This window comes from Canis aureus, chromosome 29 (genome assembly GCF_053574225.1).
Source record: "Canis aureus isolate CA01 chromosome 29, VMU_Caureus_v.1.0, whole genome shotgun sequence".
Classification (NCBI taxonomy): Eukaryota; Metazoa; Chordata; class Mammalia; order Carnivora; family Canidae; genus Canis; species Canis aureus.
In genome coordinates, this window is record NC_135639.1 from 4,071,581 (window position 1) to 4,089,849 (window position 18,269).

At 46.4% G+C, this 18,269-nt stretch overlaps 1 long non-coding RNA gene across 1 annotated transcript in view; it reads right to left on the bottom strand.

Moving 5' to 3' along the window:
• LOC144300758 (uncharacterized) overlaps positions 1-17,460 on the bottom strand; it is a 30,988-nt gene extending 13,528 nt beyond the window's left edge. The window contains exon 1 of the long non-coding RNA XR_013367539.1: positions 17,347-17,460. This is a non-coding gene — a long non-coding RNA (uncharacterized LOC144300758). The remainder of the gene's footprint in view (positions 1-17,346) is intronic.
• Between the last annotated feature and the right edge of the window lie 809 nt (positions 17,461-18,269).

The window sequence follows — 18,269 nt, forward strand, 5'->3', positions numbered from 1 at the left end:
TGTGAGTTTAAAATGTGTAACTTCTGAAAAGAAAATTCATAATTTCTACAGAATAAATATCAACATTTGTGAGGGCCAGGACAAACCCATAGAACTGACAAGAATAAGGCATCCAAATGAAAATTAGATCCTCCTTGTCCCAACGCAAAGCAACTCCCAAAAGATCAAGCAAGGAAGAAAAAAAAAACATTATGTAAATTGGTATTGTTAAAATCTTGTATCTGAAAATCATGCCAGCTAGCAAAACCAGAGGCATGAGGAGATCTGTCTTTAGAACTATGGAATACAGTGCCTTTGCTTTTACAGTTTCCTGCAGAATTAGCACAGATGTGCCAGCTGAAGGACTGCTATTTCCTCTGAGGGTCCTTCCTCATGACACTGACCACCAGACCTCCACTTGCCACTCTGTCCTCCTAGATGTCACCTTGGACTTTTGCTCTCCTTCCCTCTCCTGTTTCCTCTTACTTTTCTGCCTTTTTATTCTCTTCTTCTGCTCTTCTCTCTACATGACAACTTCATTCTGATAGAAGCTCTTTCTTAAGTAAACAACAAAATATCCACAATCCTTTCTAACTTTAATACCCAGATCAACTGCCCTCTGTTTATGAATGAGCAAAGTGAGACACAGAGAGAAGAGGTAAGAGGCTAGGTGAGAAAAACGCAGAGCAAACCACAGTTCAGTTAGCTCCTCTATACATCTCCTAGAGTTCTTCCAAATGAAGGGTCATTGTCTTTGGCAATAATGAAAAGGTGACCACAGTCTCCTCAGTATAAAAAAAAAAAAAAAAAAGCAAATTTTTTGAGTAAAGTTGTGTCTCAGAACAAAGTGTCTAAGTATTCATCTCACCAAAACGCCACCCAGAGTACAAAAGGAAACTATAAATAGGGAAGAAAATGTGTGTATGTGTCACCCATCCATACCCATTGCATTTGGTATGCTGAGGGCAGGCTGAGGCTGTGTGTGACCCAGGGCACAGTTAAGGAACATTCCCTTTGGAAAGCACCACTCCTTGGTACATGGAAATTTTGAAAATGCTCTCTACTCAAAAGACCTATGGTTTATTCAACTGCTTTACCAAGTAAAATTCAACAGAGGAGAAGAGTCCTACCTGTACATACAAGCAGAATATAAGTGGCACCAAGGTGTCCCTGAAGGAATTCTATTTCCATCAAGAATGCATACCTGGTCAAGGAGTGGGAGGGAGTCCAGCCAAGAGCAGAGATCTGAGTATCCAAAGCTAGGTTGTGGTATAGCAGCTCGTGTGACCTATAGTTCTATATAATTGAACTATGTAATTCATTTGTTATATTTGTTCCTTCTATGGTAATATACACTCCATGCAGGCGGGAGCCATAACTGTCTGGTTTCCAGGCTCAGCACCAACTGTACAAAGGACATGCCAGATCAATACTAGATGAGGGAATCATTGAATGGATGAGTAGAGTGAGACCATCTTCCAGGAAGGAACACACCTGTTGGACTGCCCAGGGCTCCCTCTCTGCCCCTCACCCCAGCCTGCTGGTCTCACCACCTCACCTCTTATGAACATTTACCAGATCTGGAGAGACCTGCTTTCAATAATAAGTGAAGAGAAAAACAAAATCCAAAGATACTGTGATATAAAAGGACAAGAATCACACTATTAAAAAAAAAAAGAACAGTTTTTAAAAATATGTTGAAACGTTACAAAAATGACCAGGGAAGTTGGGTAGAATCTATTGGAGCTCTCAAAAATGTCCTTACAAAATAGAAGAACTCTCAGAAGCAAGAGATGAAGGATGAACGAATAACCAACAGAATGAAAGGCAGTAAATAATTAAAGGGAGTCAATCAAGAACAAATTAAAGGAAAGAAAAGATGTCAACTCCGAATAAAACAGGACCAGAGGCTCTAAGTGAGGGAAGTGACCCCACAAGAAAACATCAGATCAGCGAGTCAAGGATTTATGACCTTCCAAAGGGCGAGAATGCAGGGAAAAGAGCCAAACAATTAAAATAGTAAGAGAGAACGTGACAGCTAAGAATGGCAGAGAACAGAGACTGGATATGCAGACGATTGCTTTTCATGAAAAAGTGCCCAGAATAAATGGAACAGAAGCAACAGCTGCAGAATATATCTTCTTCAAAATGGTGGGGGGGGGGGGGGAGCTTAGATCTGAAATCTAAAAGGGCTCCTTGCCAGCAAAAACCAGATTTGCACTTAAAAAAAAATAAAAAGAAAAGAGAAACCTATAGGTATGTCTATACTGATAAAAGTTTGAAGTTTTAAGGATTAATAAAACCATATGGCAAGCACCCATGCAGCAAACAAAAGCAAAAGCAAAAAGAGGTTGCTTACAAAAAGCTAGTCAGGTCGGCCTCAGGTTTCTCCTCTGTGATATTAAATGTCTTTATGCTTTTGGAGGGTTTAGAATCCCAGAAGGATGGAAAAGAGTCTAAGACTAATTAATGTCTTCCGACTCTAGAGCTGGAAATCCAAAGACCATGTTTTATGCTTGATATTAAAAATATATATACTTTAAATATATGTTTTAAAATTAAATTTAATTTTCAAGTTAATTTAAATGTTTAAGTACAAAAATTTAATTTAAGTGTTAAAACTTGAAAATGCAGACACTTCCAGAATTAAAGCGTATCAGTCAATAGGGAAGATCCAGAGGTAAGATTCTGTTACCTATAATGGTGGCTCAATGATTGGAATTAACTGATTGAAAACAATGAAAAATGCTCCACAAGTTAGACATCCTCTTAAAAGCAGAGAGTTGACATGGTCATAGGGAGCCTCAAGTTATATTCTGGAATTACTCAAAGAGGGAGGAATCTGAACTCTGAGGACCTCTGAGGAGCCCACACTCTTGGACATGGGCTGCTTTTAAGGATGAGGGAACCATGGAAGAGAGGCCCTTGGATCTGGCCAAAGAAGAAAAAGAGCTGGAAAGGTGTCCTGTCCCTCAGAGATGGTGACCCTGGGCAGGCTCAGGAGCGCAGGTGTATCAACAAAGCCCAGAGAGGAAGGTGGGTTGAGTTGAGCCCCAAACGGCCCCTAGAGAAACAACCACAGAGCCTCTTCCAGGAGGGCACAGTCATACAAAATTTTAGAATAAATGCTCACAGGGCCTCATGAGGAGTTAGGCTAGGTGAGCAAGACGGAACAGAAAAAGCCAACTGTGAACCAACCCTTGCAAACTCAGTTTTGGAATTGAATTGGGCATCATTACTCCACTATCCACTATGCCTCCCCTGTGGAGGGAATGAGCCACCAGCTCGAAATCTGCAGAGGATGAGAAATAGGAAAAAGGGACTTGGCGGATTTGGAAAGGGCCAAAGAATGTCTCGAAATGAAAGATACATAGACTGGACAGTCAACAAAGCCAGTAGGGACTTCTGGCAGCAGAAGGGACAAGAGAGGAGGGGGGGGCCGGGGAAGAAGCTCAACCTCAAGGTCGGGGAAGATGCCCTTGTGAAGCTCTGAGATGGAGAAAGAGCTGGAGTTGGTGCCAGAAGCTGCTGTGTGGGGTTCTTCTCTGAGACCCTGGACTCTGCAGGCCAAGGGGTGACTTCAGGGAAGAGCCCCGGGAACCAGCCCTGGTGAGATCCAGAGGGAGGAGGTGAGCCTGGTGTGGCTGTGGAGGGGCTGCGGAAGATCCAAGGGGTCCTTCAAGGGGAAGGCCCTCCTGAGATGGTGGGACCCAGGCCAGGGGACCAGGCCATTATCCCCCTGCAGCAAGCAGCCATCAGGGAGGTGGGGGGATGTCCCAAAGAGCAGCTTTCAAGGGCAGTTTGCAGAAAAGGACTCCTTTGTGGGCCTTTGGTATGAGCCAACAATTCTAGAAGCTGAGGAATGGGAGCCTCCAACCTGAAGGGAACGTGGCATCCAGGTGGGAGGGCATAGCTCCCATGTCTAGGGAGAAGAGGGCAGATCTCCCCCAGCCACCCCCACACAGACTAGCTCCAACCCCCAGCTCTGATGGGGGGCGGCCCACCTCTCCTGGTTCCCCTTGGCCATGGCCCAAGCCTAAGCCCAGTGATGGAGTCCCATTTCTCCTTCAACTTTCCTACCTCAGACCCTACGGGGCGGGACACTGGTGACCTCCAGAGGGTGCCAGGCACAGCATGCTCTCTGCCAAGGGCACCCCGGAAGCTGTGTGGCACAGAGACTGAATCTGGTGACTCAGTCTCCTGGGATAGCTTCCCCCTCAGGCGAACAATTTCTACGGGGCAACCTTGCCCACTCCGGTGCCATTCGCTTATCCAGAGCAAGTGTCCCAGTGTCTCAATAGGGTCTTCATAAGCACCATGCAGAGGCCATCAGGCTGCAGGCCCTCCACCCGGGGCTCCCTGAGAGAAGCTCAATGCAAACAAGTAATTAAGATGCTTTTTGGTTGAACATCTCCCTCAGTTTTGTTTAGATTGTTTCTTTCAAGTCTAAATGCAAAGTTTTCTGAAGGAAAGGGCTCATTCTGAAATCCTTGGTGCTGGGATTGTTAGCATGAGAGGAAGGAACCCTAGAGCTCCCCACCAGAAGTGCCTGATGGCCCAGAGGGGGTGCCGCAGGCCCGGGGGACACAACCTGACTCTCCTGCCCTTCCCCTCCAGGGGCCGGACACACAAACTCTCTGTAAATATGTCCCTCTGCTGAGACCTCAAAGTTGCCTGAGATTTTGGCTCAGTTCCAACTGCTCACAGAGAAGGATGGAAGGGACACTTCCCAAAGTTTCTGGGACAAATTACCACCCATTTGGCAGAATGTCCAGGGACAACTCATAGAAAGATTCCCTGTGTAGAGCCCACAGGCTGCTCAGCAGGACCCAAAAAACATGAAATGATTTAAAGAATTAAGTTTATTTGTGGAACGTAGAAGACAGTACCTGCTGCTTCTCTTATCTTTTATTTATTATAATTAATATGTTTAACTCATGCATCATGCAGATACATGAAACAAATAGCTGAGAAAATAATGAATATGTTTTATTAAAAGTTCAGATGAAGTTGAGAAACTTGGAGGATTAATTAATCACCCTGGTCTCTAGTTACATAAAAGCAGATAGGCCAATGCTTTAAATTCAGTTTTAAAACATGAGCAAAATATCTAGCTACTATCCAAAGTCTTTCCCATGGTCTTCTTGGGGTAATAATTTTAGTCTTTCTTGTATATTATGTCCAACCTGGAAGATGTTGGAAGCCAACACTCAATTTGTTCATGATACTTTGCACATATCCTAAAACATAAATGCTATGATCTCCATAAATCTGACATCATTAAAATTGTGTACAATGAGATTAATGGTTTGAAATAATATTTCTCATCATTGTGTCCAGGACCAGGGTTTCACAAACATATTCCAGGGAGTTTTATGAGTTACTTGAGAATTTTTAATTTTTTTCTATTGTCATTGGCTGAAGGTCTAAAAAATTATTTTTGTAATATAAAAACCTCTCTTTTACCATGATAATTTCCCATCAAAATCCATATCCCTGGAATAAATTTTCAGTTTCTGAAGTGACTGTTTCTCTTACCGAAGCCTGTGGAATCCCCCAGGGTGTCTCAAATATACTTTTGGGATTTTTCCTTGGCTCCTTCTCTTATAGAAATATAATTGGATTCTGATGCCACAACTTAAGGAAATAATATACTTCAAATCGACAGGCCCCTCAAGAAACTGAAATCCTTATTTGCCGCTTTTTCTTTTAAGAAAAAAGAGAGAACATTTAGTCCTACACAAAAAAAAAAGAACTTATATTGGATATTTAGTTATTCAAATTTTTTTAATGACAAAACTTGTCATGTCTGGGGGTATGTGATAGATGCCCAGGTGGCCCGTGGTCCTCTCCAGCTGCTGTTCACCCTGTCCCCCACCCTCAGCATCCCTCTCTGCCCTCACCGTGTGGGCAGACCTGTGACTTGCTCTAACCAATCAAATGTGGCAAAGTGGAAGCGTGCGTGAGATAACCTATGTGTAATTATGTTGCATACGATTATAACATCTGCCTTGCTACAACGTTCTCCTTTTGACTGGTCTTGTGAGCTGACCAAGGAGAGGGGCCAACACACTGAGGGTGCCTCCAGCCACAGCCGACAGGAAACTGACTCTAGATCCTTCAGCTACAAGAGAATGATGCTGCCAACAAACACATGATTTTGGAAGCAGAAGCTTCTCCAGCTGAGCCTTCAGATGAGAGCACAGCCCCGGCACCAACACTTTTTCTCAAGTGGAGGAAAATCAGGGTCATGAAATGAGTGATCCAGGGCCACTGCTGGTGAGTGATGCTACTGCCACTATAGCTCGGACTTTGGGAAAGCAGATGTGCTCTCCTTCCACCTCTCCTTCCCTGGGCATAGTCGGTTTCTCTCTTCTTGCTTTCACTTCTGCAGGCGAGCCCGACAGCAAGAATGCTTCTGGCCTGATTGCTCAGGGGCTGTGGACTGTGCTGAATGTCTGCCCTTGGCTTTCACATCCACTATCTTCCTTGCTCCATGTACAGGAGGTAGACGAGGTATCTTCTTTATGCTTCAACTTTTAATGGGGTTTAATCAATGAGAAGCACCTGCAGGAGACCCCGAGGGTTGGGGAGAGTGGGCTAGGGAGAGTGGGCTAGGGTGTTAATGACCCCAGATCCCTCCCTATCAGGTCACCTTGGGGCGATGCCTCCCTTCACCTACGACCACAGCTTGTCAGGCAGCTGTCTGTTTGCAATTCTTTCTCTGGATTCTGGGGACCACTCTCCCCTGCTACCCAGCCTAAGAGTGACAATGCCCCTGGGGGCACAAACCCAGGGATACCTCCCTCTCCCTTGAAGTTTCCCCAAACCTTGCCCACATGGATTAACAGCCCCTTTCCTAAATCCTGCTCAAATTTCCCAAAGTGAGTGGGGTCTCTCTTTCCCTCCAAGTCCAAACTGATCAGGACACCTCTCCTCTCTACAAGATGGCTTCAGTCCCTCTGTTTCCACCCAAAAAGAGCAGCAGTCACCCCCTCTGGAGGGGTCCTTCCTCCCTGCAGTGCTCTTCTAGGACCCATCTAGCCTGGTGCTGCCTGGCTCGGTGCCACCTGCTGCCAGGGCACCTGCATCTTCTCTGGTGCATCATCAAATGTTTCACTGCAGCACAGGACACTTGTTGGCATGTCTGTGTGCTTGTGTGTGGGTGCAGAACCACCTGCCTCCTCCTCTTTATGGCAGAGAGCATCATCTACATCTCCTGGCTTGTGAAAGAGGTGTTTCATTAATTATTATCTGCTGAAGTATACTTAACATAACTCCAACTGATCCCAGGAAACATGATCTTAAAGAAGAGCTTGTACAATAATTAAATGTAGTATTGAGAACATCGTTAAAGTCAATGACCCAGTCCATTAGCAGTTTAAACACATTTTACCTCAACGTGATTATATTCAATGAAATTCTGATGATGTTAGATGAGTGAGAACATATATAAAATCAGGCAGTGCTTTCATACTTCCCAGATCCCCCGTAATCGGGTGGCCGAGCTCCCTCATACAGGTGGCAGTATGGCAGGACTCCAGTGGCAAGCCACAAGCAGCAACACCAGTTGCATTTCCATGCATACTACAAATATTTTTTTAACAAACTCAAGTGGATTCAACAAATAGAGGGGTTCCTATTGCTCTGTAATAATACTTGTTGTCTGCAATTAATGGTCACCAGAGGGGAGGTAGGTAGGAGGGTGGGAGAAATAGGTCATGGGGGTGAAGAGTACACTTACCATGATGAGAACTGAATAATGTGTAGAACTGTCCAATCACTATATTATACACCCAAAACTAATATAACACTGTATGGTGCTTATGCTGGAATTAAAATTAAGAAAACAAACAATTTAAAAAGATGTCTGTTCTCTGAATTGCTGGGTAGAAAGTTGACTGCTGATTCTCAGCCACCATAGCAAGGGATTTGTACTTCATGGGATGGACTTACATTCAAGGGTCTCCTCAGAGGTGTGGACCATGAGGGTGGCCAGAATTGCCATCATTGACAATGTGCCATTGAGTCGCCCCCGGATCCCAGGAACACTGCCCCAGCCTTGCACCCTGGAATTGGCAGGGATGACCATGAGGACAAGGAAGCCCTGGTCCCCTACTTGCTCAGACTGACATGAGTCAACCGGGATGGTGAAAGCAGCTTTGAATTTCAGTGGAGGGATTTGTTCTTGGGAAATGACAGGTCTTTCCTCTGGAACATGACATTCAGGAACAAGAACACGGCCTGGTTTCAAGGGGGAACCATGCTTATCCTAATTTAGGCAACATTCTGGAAGATGTTATGTACCATTTCTCAGCAGTGAAAGACTCAGTTCACTATCTTCCTAGACGAGCAGAGAAAGAAGAAGAGCTACAGGATAGCCTGTGACTTTGACCCAGCCCTTGCAATTTGGGTGCTCCCCACTTCCTAAAGACACCAAGTATTGCTCCTTCTTTGGGCTCCTGTTAGACTGCTCATCTCCCAGCTCCCTTTACCTGTAGGTAAACACATGGTCTGTATGACCGTGTTCTCCACTGTGGAGCACAGGCCAGTGTGGGCAGTAATCTGGGCTTGGCACATAAACCTGTGCTAGTCTGTGCCTGGCCCCTTTCAGGTAGCTTCCACACCTAGCCTTGGAGTAGCCCAGATACAGACCTCACATAGACACCACCCAGATTTCCCTGGGCATTCTCTCGGGATCAATATGAGAACAAGAAATCAACTTCCACTGGCATAAGCTACTCAAGTTTTGGCCATTTGCCACTCCAGACTAGCTCACTGGGGCCATGACAGTGCCTTTCACTCTATGCTGAGATCGAGAAACCCGAATTATTTAATTAAATGCATCACTGAGGAGGGCCAGGTCTTCACAGTCTGCCCTTCTGTCCCAGCAGTGTGCCCTGACCCACAGAGCTCTCTGAGCTCCTGTCGGCTGTGGTGTCAAGCCCCGAGTCCCTGACTTGGGCTGGGGGCACAGGGACACCCAAGGGCCAGCTTGGAGGGTTGGGGAGCTGCCAGCTGAAAGCACATTGGGATATGAGCGCCGTCTTTGCTGCTCGCTCTACCTCATGCAGGAGGCTGTCTTAATGTCCTTGCATGTCTACTCCCAGGATCTCGTGCCCCGGGGCCCCTCAGCCAAAGGTGTGACAGTGAGAGACACATGAGTCATTCCTAAGTAGCTGTTCTCCTGGACCAAACATAACAGAGCAAGGCAGGCCTGCTTCCCTCCAGGAGATGAAGAAATAACCTTCACACTCCAAGCCACTGGGGTGCTTAGACTCCAAGATCTGGGTGCTTATTACTGCTGTACAGCTTGGCCCATCCCAACCGACCCCTCCTCCCCAGGGAGCACTTACCCCACTCTGATCCACGCACCCAGACTCACCACGCTCCCTTCTCTCTGTGCAAGCTGCACACTAAACATACTTATGTGTCTATCCCCCTGGCCTTTACCCATCCTTTTACCCCAGGACCTCAGGGAGGGTGGGATGCAGCAGACACTTGCTGTCTCCTTCTCAGGGCCCCAGCAAAATGGCCTCTTGGGCACCACGGGGGCCACCGGTTAGAACGCATCCAGCTGCATCATCTCCCGTCTTGGCAGGAGCCTCAGAGACGTTCATGCTCTGCCTTGAAACGTCAAGTTGTAGGTGTCTTCTGTGTCTGTCTGTGCCACAAGCGTGGCAGAAAATGGAGACACGGGGAACGCGACCCGCCCCACAGAGCCCAGAGGCGCCCATGGCGAGAACAAGCTGCGGAATGCTCGGGAATAGGCCCAAGCCGGCCTCAGCTGTGCCAAGCTCCTCGGGTCACTCCCAGTGCCCCGCACTGGCGCCCGGCCATGCGCTGGGGCAGGACGTTACTCTCCATAACAGGGACACTGAGGCCTGGGAAGGGTCCTCAAATGGAAGCCTGCGCGAGTGAGAAAGGTCCCAAGCAGCTGTTGGCAGCAGGTCAAATGCCAGCAGGACGGCAGCTCTGTCCTCGGCTGAGCGGAGCCTACACACTGAGGCCGAGTTGGCGTGGGAGCCAGGCCTCCTTCCAGATCTGCGGGAAGCCACACGCAGCCCGCGTGGTTGATGATTCCAGCCATGTCCACACGGGAAAGTCTGAGAAGTCTCGGGGCTCTGATGCTGCCACACACACTCTACTCAGTTCAAGGCAAAGTCAAGGCTCCGAAGGGTCGGGTCCCCCCAGTCCCGCAGGGATCACAGGTGCTAGGCCCAGGCCCCCGTGGTGCGCAGATGACAACAGGTAATCAGAGGACCAGTCCTGGACCGTGGGCCCCAGGAGGGTCCTGTTCTACCAGCTCGTCACCATCAGGGGTGAGGTGCCACAGCTCACCTCTTGCTAGTGGCCATGTGGCGGGGTGAAATCTGTTATCTCAACAGCTGGCGACAGGTTGACAAGACACCAGAAGACATTGGTGAGTCCCCTAAGGGGAAGAAGAGACTCCCAGGGCATGAGAAGCTCTGAAGAGTCTGTCTGGGGACAGAAAACAGACAAGACGAGACAGAGGGGCTCAGAACAGAGACAATTGTGGGTGCGACAGTGATGTGACCCAGTGAGCTGAGCTCCAAACCCCCAGCCCTGGCAGCTGCCATCCTTCTGGAAGAGTCTTTGGGCTTCCAACAGGCATGGAACAGAGGTACTTTCAGACACGTAACTGCTGATACCCCACAGAGTAGCCAGCCTCCTGCTGCTGTGAGATTCCAATAATGTTGTTTAAATCTGTTAGAAGGGGGTCAAGTTTCCGCTGGCCACGGAGGAGTCTCTGGCTGATGACACCTTGGGGGATGCTGGGTGGGGAGGCGGAGTGTGCAAAGTGTCCACTCAAGCTAAGTGAGGGGTTTTGTGCTTAGAGCCAGGATCAGATATCCAGGAAAATCTTCAATGTCCTGGTGCACCAAATTCACACTTTTTTCTTTGGTGGGGAACATCGAAAGGTGGTTCATTATCATTAAAAAAAAAAAATGTCCAAAAAAAAGATCTGCATCTCCTAAACGACAGCCGTGCAGAATGAATCCATTGAGTTCACCATCGTCCTTCCTGGTTTTCCAGGTTTCTCCTCCCAGAACTGACGGAGGTCTGAGGACGGGTGTCTGCTACCAACCAGGATACTCTTGGAGTCATACGTGGGTTTCCTACACTGGGTCCGGGAGACAAGGGGCACCTGATGGGGGCTATCTAGAGAGAAACCCCAAAACCAAGGGATGGCCCCCACAACCGAAAACACATAAAACTTACATGGCATGTGTTTTGTCCATTTCTCTCTTCAGGTAAAAAACAACAAAGATGAGCCAGTTTCATCATTCTGAGGCAAGCAGGACTCCCCAAGGGTTTCAGGGATGTGTCCCTCGGAGCAGCTTGTCTTTGCAGCCTGGGTCCTGAGGTCACACTCTCCAGCAAGGGATGGTCAGGACCTCCCACGAGCCCCCCGTGGTCTCCCCACAAGAGCCCAACCTCGCTTCTTCATGACCAATCAGTGAGTTCTGTTTCTGACATCATCCCCAAAGGCCTGATGCAGGTTACAATGTTTGGCGAAGCTCGTTTCCTCTCACCTACAGAAAACCAACCACCATCACCACCAAATCCGCCTTCTCAAAAAGGGGTGCCGGTCAACAGACGCCCTCTCCCCAGGCTTCCAAGTCCTGCCATCACTCTCCCAGGACACATTCTCTGGCAGCGTTTCTCTGCCTGGAGCACACCCAAGACTCCTCCGGGTGCCTTACTGATAGCAGATCCGGATATAGTACCCCTGGCTGGGGTCTCATAGTCAGCAATTCTAACAAGACCCCTGGTGATGCTGGTGCTATTAGCCCATGGACCACATTTTCATCATCTAAGATCTGAGATCTATAGCACACCCACACCTGAAATCACGGATAACCTCAATCCCAAGTTTATCTTAGGCCAAGCGCTCCTTTGAACAGTGCTGCTGTACCATCCCGACGAGAACATTCGTGTGACTCCATGCTGAGCCACTAAGATACCCAACACGACCACACAGGGTTTCAACCTTATTTCATATTTGCCTCACACATAACTAGGACCAAGGGTATACCGCAGGGACCATCAGATACGGTGCCTGCCTCCTGCCTATGAAAGTTCTAAAGAAAATCTAGCATCTGCTAATGAGGGTAGATCTGAAAATAATACAGAGGACTTGATATCTCTTTATACTGCCCTGCGTAATGGGATCTTTTTGAAGAATATTTTACTCTGCATACACATTTAAAATGTTATATTATCACACATGCACAAACACAAGCCTATATAATGTGTGTTCATTGTGGAAATTTTTAAAAATACAGAAGGATAAAAACAAGTCAGAAATCATGTCTAATTTCACCATCCACCTCATTGTCATGCATAAAAATCTTGAGGTCATAGTATACATGGTTTTATAGCCTTCCTTCTTTTTTTAACTTGATATTTTATCAGTATCTTGGCCCCATTAGAAATTAAGTAAACCTCGGTTTTGATGGCCACATAGCATTCCATTATAAATGAATAATTCACCTTTTCACCCAACAGTTAGGTTGCTTTCTTTGGCAGGGTTTAATGCTGTAGAGTTTCTTTTTTATGATGTATCACTCTCTACATTTTATTCAGTTCACTGAGTTTGAGCTTCTCCATTGAGTCAGGTACTGATCTTTTTTTTTTTTTTTCTTTTTTTTTTTTTCCTTTTTTTTTTTCTTAGGATGGCTTCCAAGGTCAGGAAATTCCAAGCTAAATAGTAAGGAGATGCACATAGTGCATCACCCTCCAGGACGTTGGTGTCAATTTGACACAGCCAGCAACAGTCCCGAGAGAGCCCGGCTCAACCCGACTCCTTCAGAAGCTCTGAGCTTTATGAGTTTTTACATTTTAAAAACCATTTTCAAGGGAGATATTCACATGCTTTGCCAATGGCCACGTTTGGCCTTGGCCCAGCTAAGAACGCTCACGCGAATCCCCACCCTGTCCTCGGGAGCAGAAAGCGCTATGTTCTCATGCTGGCACCACTGGAAGCAAGGTCTTGAGCCAGCAATAAATGAGTGAGGGGAGAAAAACCCATCTTGTAATTGATTATTTAGTGCAAAAGAGGAAGAAAATGATCACAGGTGGCAATGGCAGATGTGTCCTGCCCAGGATACTTGGCAAAGTACGGCACACATTCGATTGCTGGTACGATGGCTTCTAAGGTGTTGAATGTCCAACCGAAGCTCTGTTCTCCCCCCTTCCACCCTTACCTGGAGCAATGAATTACTGTTTTTATTTTCTTCACCTACTTTCCTCTCTCTTTTCTCGATACCTACATCAGTGGCATCAATAGCAGGTGCCGTGTGGAATTAGACGCCTAAGCGCGGCTATGAAATTCTCTCAACAAACAATGCCAGCAATTCAATGTTTCAAAACAGAGCATCACTGTCATATCTCAAAATAGATGCACGACAACTTTGAAAGATAGCAGCCATAGATACCAAGTCTGGCAAGGAGCCCGAATCAGCTCTCATTCCAGGCACCAATTCAAAATGCTATTACTATTATTCTTAATTAGTGCATACTAATTACTTTCTAACTTTCTCTCTGCCTAAAAAATAAAATAAAATAAAATAAAATTTCCTTTTCCCTCCTGGAGTTTCAAGGATACTCACTGACAGTCTAATTTGATAATGAATGCACCCTCATAGAAAAGGCAGCCTGCTCACCAGCCAGGCTCCTGCGTGATCCCGCCACTCCTAAGATGATCACCCTGGCGCTGAGGTTTGGGAAGACTTTGGCTCCAGGAAAAAAAGTCAGAAATTGCTATCAGGCTTCTAATACATCAAAAGCAACTTCATTTGCATTTCGCCACCACAATGAGGATTAATAGGCAAATGGCGCATCATCTGCAGCCCAACTGAGTTGAAAGGTGGATAAACATTCCACGCTGAAGCAAGAAGACGGATCGGGCTGTTCCAGCCAGGGCGCCAGACCGTCTACACCTCAGCAATGCTGATGGAATAGCAATGAAGACTGTAAAGGGAAAGTCCCAGCCAGCCCCACCCTCACGCATATTGTTATGACTTCTCTCTCACCCAGAAAGCCTGTGTCTCACCAAGGAGTTCTCTTTATCCCCAGCAAAATATTAAGGAGACAGGGAGGAGTGGAAACGAAACTGTATTAGCCCCTCTAGCAAAGTCAACTACAGGAGAGAAGGAGAAATCAAAACAACAAAAAACACAAACAAAACACACACATGCACCCAGGCACACGCGTGCGCACACACAAGACAGAGGTGGTACCAGAGTCCCCTTGGAAACTTTTCTATCTGCTCTGTGCCCGTGGTTCCCATAGATCGCATTTGACTTGAATTCTCATAATCCTCAAACTGTTAAAAACAAAGGCATCATTGCTCATTTGCTGGTGAAAGAACTGAATGAGGTTTCAGGAGCTCAGAAGGCTGGGAAGGCTCTGAGCCTCGTACTTCCTGGCCTCAATGTGTAGACTCGTTCATTGGACCGCAGGCTGCCTCTCTGCAGGCTGCACCCTCCCCTCTCATGGGCTGCTCTGGCTCTCTCAGTCCCCATGTGCAGTATAAGCTATGCTATTTAAAGCCAGTCTTCAACAGGAGAGGTTGGTCATGTTGGGTGTAGACGATGGCTTGTGACTGGAGCCTTGGCTTCCCTGGAGCCATCTTTATTCTTATCTGTGGCCACAGCCAAGCTCTTACAAGTGTGTCGCCCACTGATCTGTGATGCTAGATGAGTGGTTATGGAGGAAAAGTGAAATCTTCCATCACCAGGGCAACCCCAGCCCACCATTAGGAGGTGAGGAGCATACATTTTGTACCCAGTGTTTAATTAAGATCATGAAACATGAGAATGAGAGAATACAGGCATCATCTACCATCTAACTTCCAACCACATCTACATTAAGTACAACTCTTCTGATCACAAAGCACAGATTACACAATGGAAATTGACTTGAGCCAAAACAAAGGAAGAATCATCTCATGTAGCAGAGGGTCCAGAGATACAGGTGGCTGGCCCTGGGCTTGGCTGATACTGCTGGGATGCCTTTCTCAGTCCCCCTTCCCTGGATTCTCTTGATTCTCAGCTTCCCCACAAAGCCCTGTTAGCTTCAGGACCACATTGTGGAACAGAGAGCACTGTGGTTTCTACGTGACATTCTTGTTACATTTTGTCATCTCCAAACACAAATTAGTCCTGTGTACATTTCCCGATCGTGTATCTCACCAAAGCCCATTTGTCCTGATCATCATTCCCCCATCACTATTCAGCCAATATTCCCCTCACACCTGCTGCAGCCCAGGTACTGCGCTAAGCTCTGGGCATCCAGAAGTGAGTAAGAACCAGTGCCCACCTTCAAGGAAGTCAGGTTGTAGAGAAGGACTTCACGTCAGCTACTAAATGATCTGAGACAAAAGGGATATCTATTTGTCCTTTCCAGTCCTATGTGACTCTCTATAAATGGGTAGAAACCAAATAACAAGTTTTAGAAAGGCAAATAGATAATGAAAGAAATACTCCTTAGCTCAGTGTCATTCCACAGATACAGGATTTATGGTATTGGTTGGTCAGTGTTTTACAACAAACTCTAATGGGAAATGATGAACTTTATGCAAACACAATGAACTATGTATTTTTCTTTTGCTTCTTTGGGTACTATCCACTGTCCCCCCTTCTCCATGCAAGCTCTGCCCAAGGATATGGGCTTAGATATCTACATAAGTAGGCATTCTCACCCTTTGGCTTCTGGAGGGGCTCATCCATGAGATTATTGGAAGGAGATCAGAGGAACAGAGCAAAGAAAGTAAGATCTGGACCTGTTTTGCCGTGGGTCCCTTCCTATCAGGTCTCATGGGTTGACTGGCCTCCACTGAAGGCCACGTTGTTAGGAGGATCTTGTCACACAACTGTCTTCTCTAAATCAAGTAACACTTCCCTTCAGATGATTTCCCTTCAACTTCCTCACATCTCTGCAAATAGTCCTTTATTTAATTCTCTTCAAAATACTCAGTTAAAGTGTCCAGTCTAGTTAGTTTCTACCAGTTCCTTGACTGATTAGACTACTTGAGCCACAATTTCTTCAAATATCTTCTATACGTATTTGGTTTCCTTATGAAAGTTTCCAAAATGGCACGTGAAACCTCCTTGCCTCACTGTCCTCAAGGATTGCACCACCCTCTGGTCTCACTCTCTAGATGAGTTGTGAGCCCTCTGCTAACTCTACCTTCCAGATTAACCCCACCCATAAACTCTGACCATTGTTTCAGAAAGGCACCCAGTTTAATCTCAATACTTACTGTCCTATTCTTCCTAGTTGCCCTGAAAGCACACACAAACATACACACACACACACACACACACACACACACCAACATTAAATTAAATGTGAGACAAAGCCAAGTGTTGGCAAGGATGCAGAGCAACTGAAGCTATAAATACACTGCATACAGGAGGGAAAATTAGTGCAGCCACTTTTAGAACAGGATTTGGCAGGGTCTACTAAAACTAAAATATATCTACCCTATGACCCAGCAATTCCACTCAGAGGTACACCCAAGAGAAATGAGTTTATATGTTCAAAAAAGAATCATACAAGAATATCCAAGGCAGCACTGCTTATAATAGCTCTGAACTGGGAACAGTCCAAGTGTCTATCAACAGGGTGATAAACAAATTGTGGGATTTAACAAAGAATGAGCTGCTGGTACATACAACAACAAGGCTGAGTCTCAGTTCTCATGTTGAAAAGAAGAAGCCAAACACAAAAGACTATACCTTGCGTGATTCTATTCATATGAAAGTCGGGAACAAGAAAAACTAATGGATGGAGGGACAATTCAGGACCGCGATTCCCTTGGGGAGGACTGTATTGAGTAGAAATGAGAACGAAGACAACCCTTGGGGGCTGGAAATGTCCTACATCTCGATCTGGTGTAGACACATGCAAAACATCATCAGACTGTACACTGAAGGTTAGTTGTCCCCTGTACGCGTTCTGTGGCATGTGTGTTATACCTGATTAACAAACTAAAATTCAAAGTTAGACCTGAGGACAATAATATAATACGAAATATAAATGTTGATTGAAATCAGCCGTCCGAGATTCTAAACACAGTTTTGTCGATGTGGCTCTCCAAGCCCATACTGATACACAGCTAGTATTTTTTCACCTACGAAGCTTAGGCAGGTAGCAGATAACCAAGGAGTGCTCAGTGAGAGGTTTATAATAACTCGCAATTCATGTGACAGCTGTTTTTCCAGCCCAGGCTCTTTTTCAGGATAACTTCTATAATCACACAGGGTGATAAGCCCAAAGCATGGAGAAATGAGTCATTTTGCAGACCCACAGGCAGAAGAGGTTTGGCACACTTACCAGAAAGGCCTGGTGTCTGTCCTCTATAATGGGAGTCTAGTCCTAAGGTGGATACACAGGTGGGAGTAAAAAAGCAGAAGATCACACTAAGTGAACTTCCCAGAGAGAGGGAGGAATTATTTTTAAAGTCTAGAGAAAATCTCTTCAGGAATCTTTGGCAGAATAACACTATCTGGGTAATTGAAGAGGGGACCCAGCAACGTCCCTGGGACTTCCACTTCTACAGCAGCGCTCTAAATTGCCTTGTGGCTGTCTGCAACTATAGCAAGAGATCAATCTGATCACCTGCAAGCCTTGTCTAAGTAGGTCTACAGCTTGGCGTGAAGGGTTTAACACTGACCACGTCCTAGCCATGCAATGCCACCATCTCAAGTAGAAAGCCATTCTTGAGGCCTGGAGCATCTGAGCTCCTCAAGTAACCATCCAGCCACCACTCAAGTAGGCTGGAACCACTCAGACTAAGCTTCAAACTCCTGTGCTCCGGTGATACTAGTGCTTCCCAAGGGACCCCCAACACAAGCCAACCTGCAGGGCCATAATCTGGTCCCACAGACTGCTCCTCCCTCACTCATCCCTTGGCCCCCAGTGTGCCTGGCCCTCGTCCACCTCCCAGCCCTCAGGTCTTCCTGCCCCTCTCGCCCTTTGTGGTCAATTCCTCCTTGTCAGGCCTCAGCCTAATTCTCCTTCCCTCCGAGGGCCCTTCCCTAAAATCCCATTTGGACCAGATCCACCTTGATATTCCCTCATGCGACACAGACTCTTTTCCTTTGTGGAACACATCATGATTTATAACTGTGTCATTGTATATGTACTTACCTCTCTAGTTTCTGACTCTTAGATTGAGCTCATAAGGAAAGAGCCCAAGCTGAGTCCAGCACAGGGCTCCAAACGCTAGCAGAAACAGATAGTCACGCAGCAAAAAT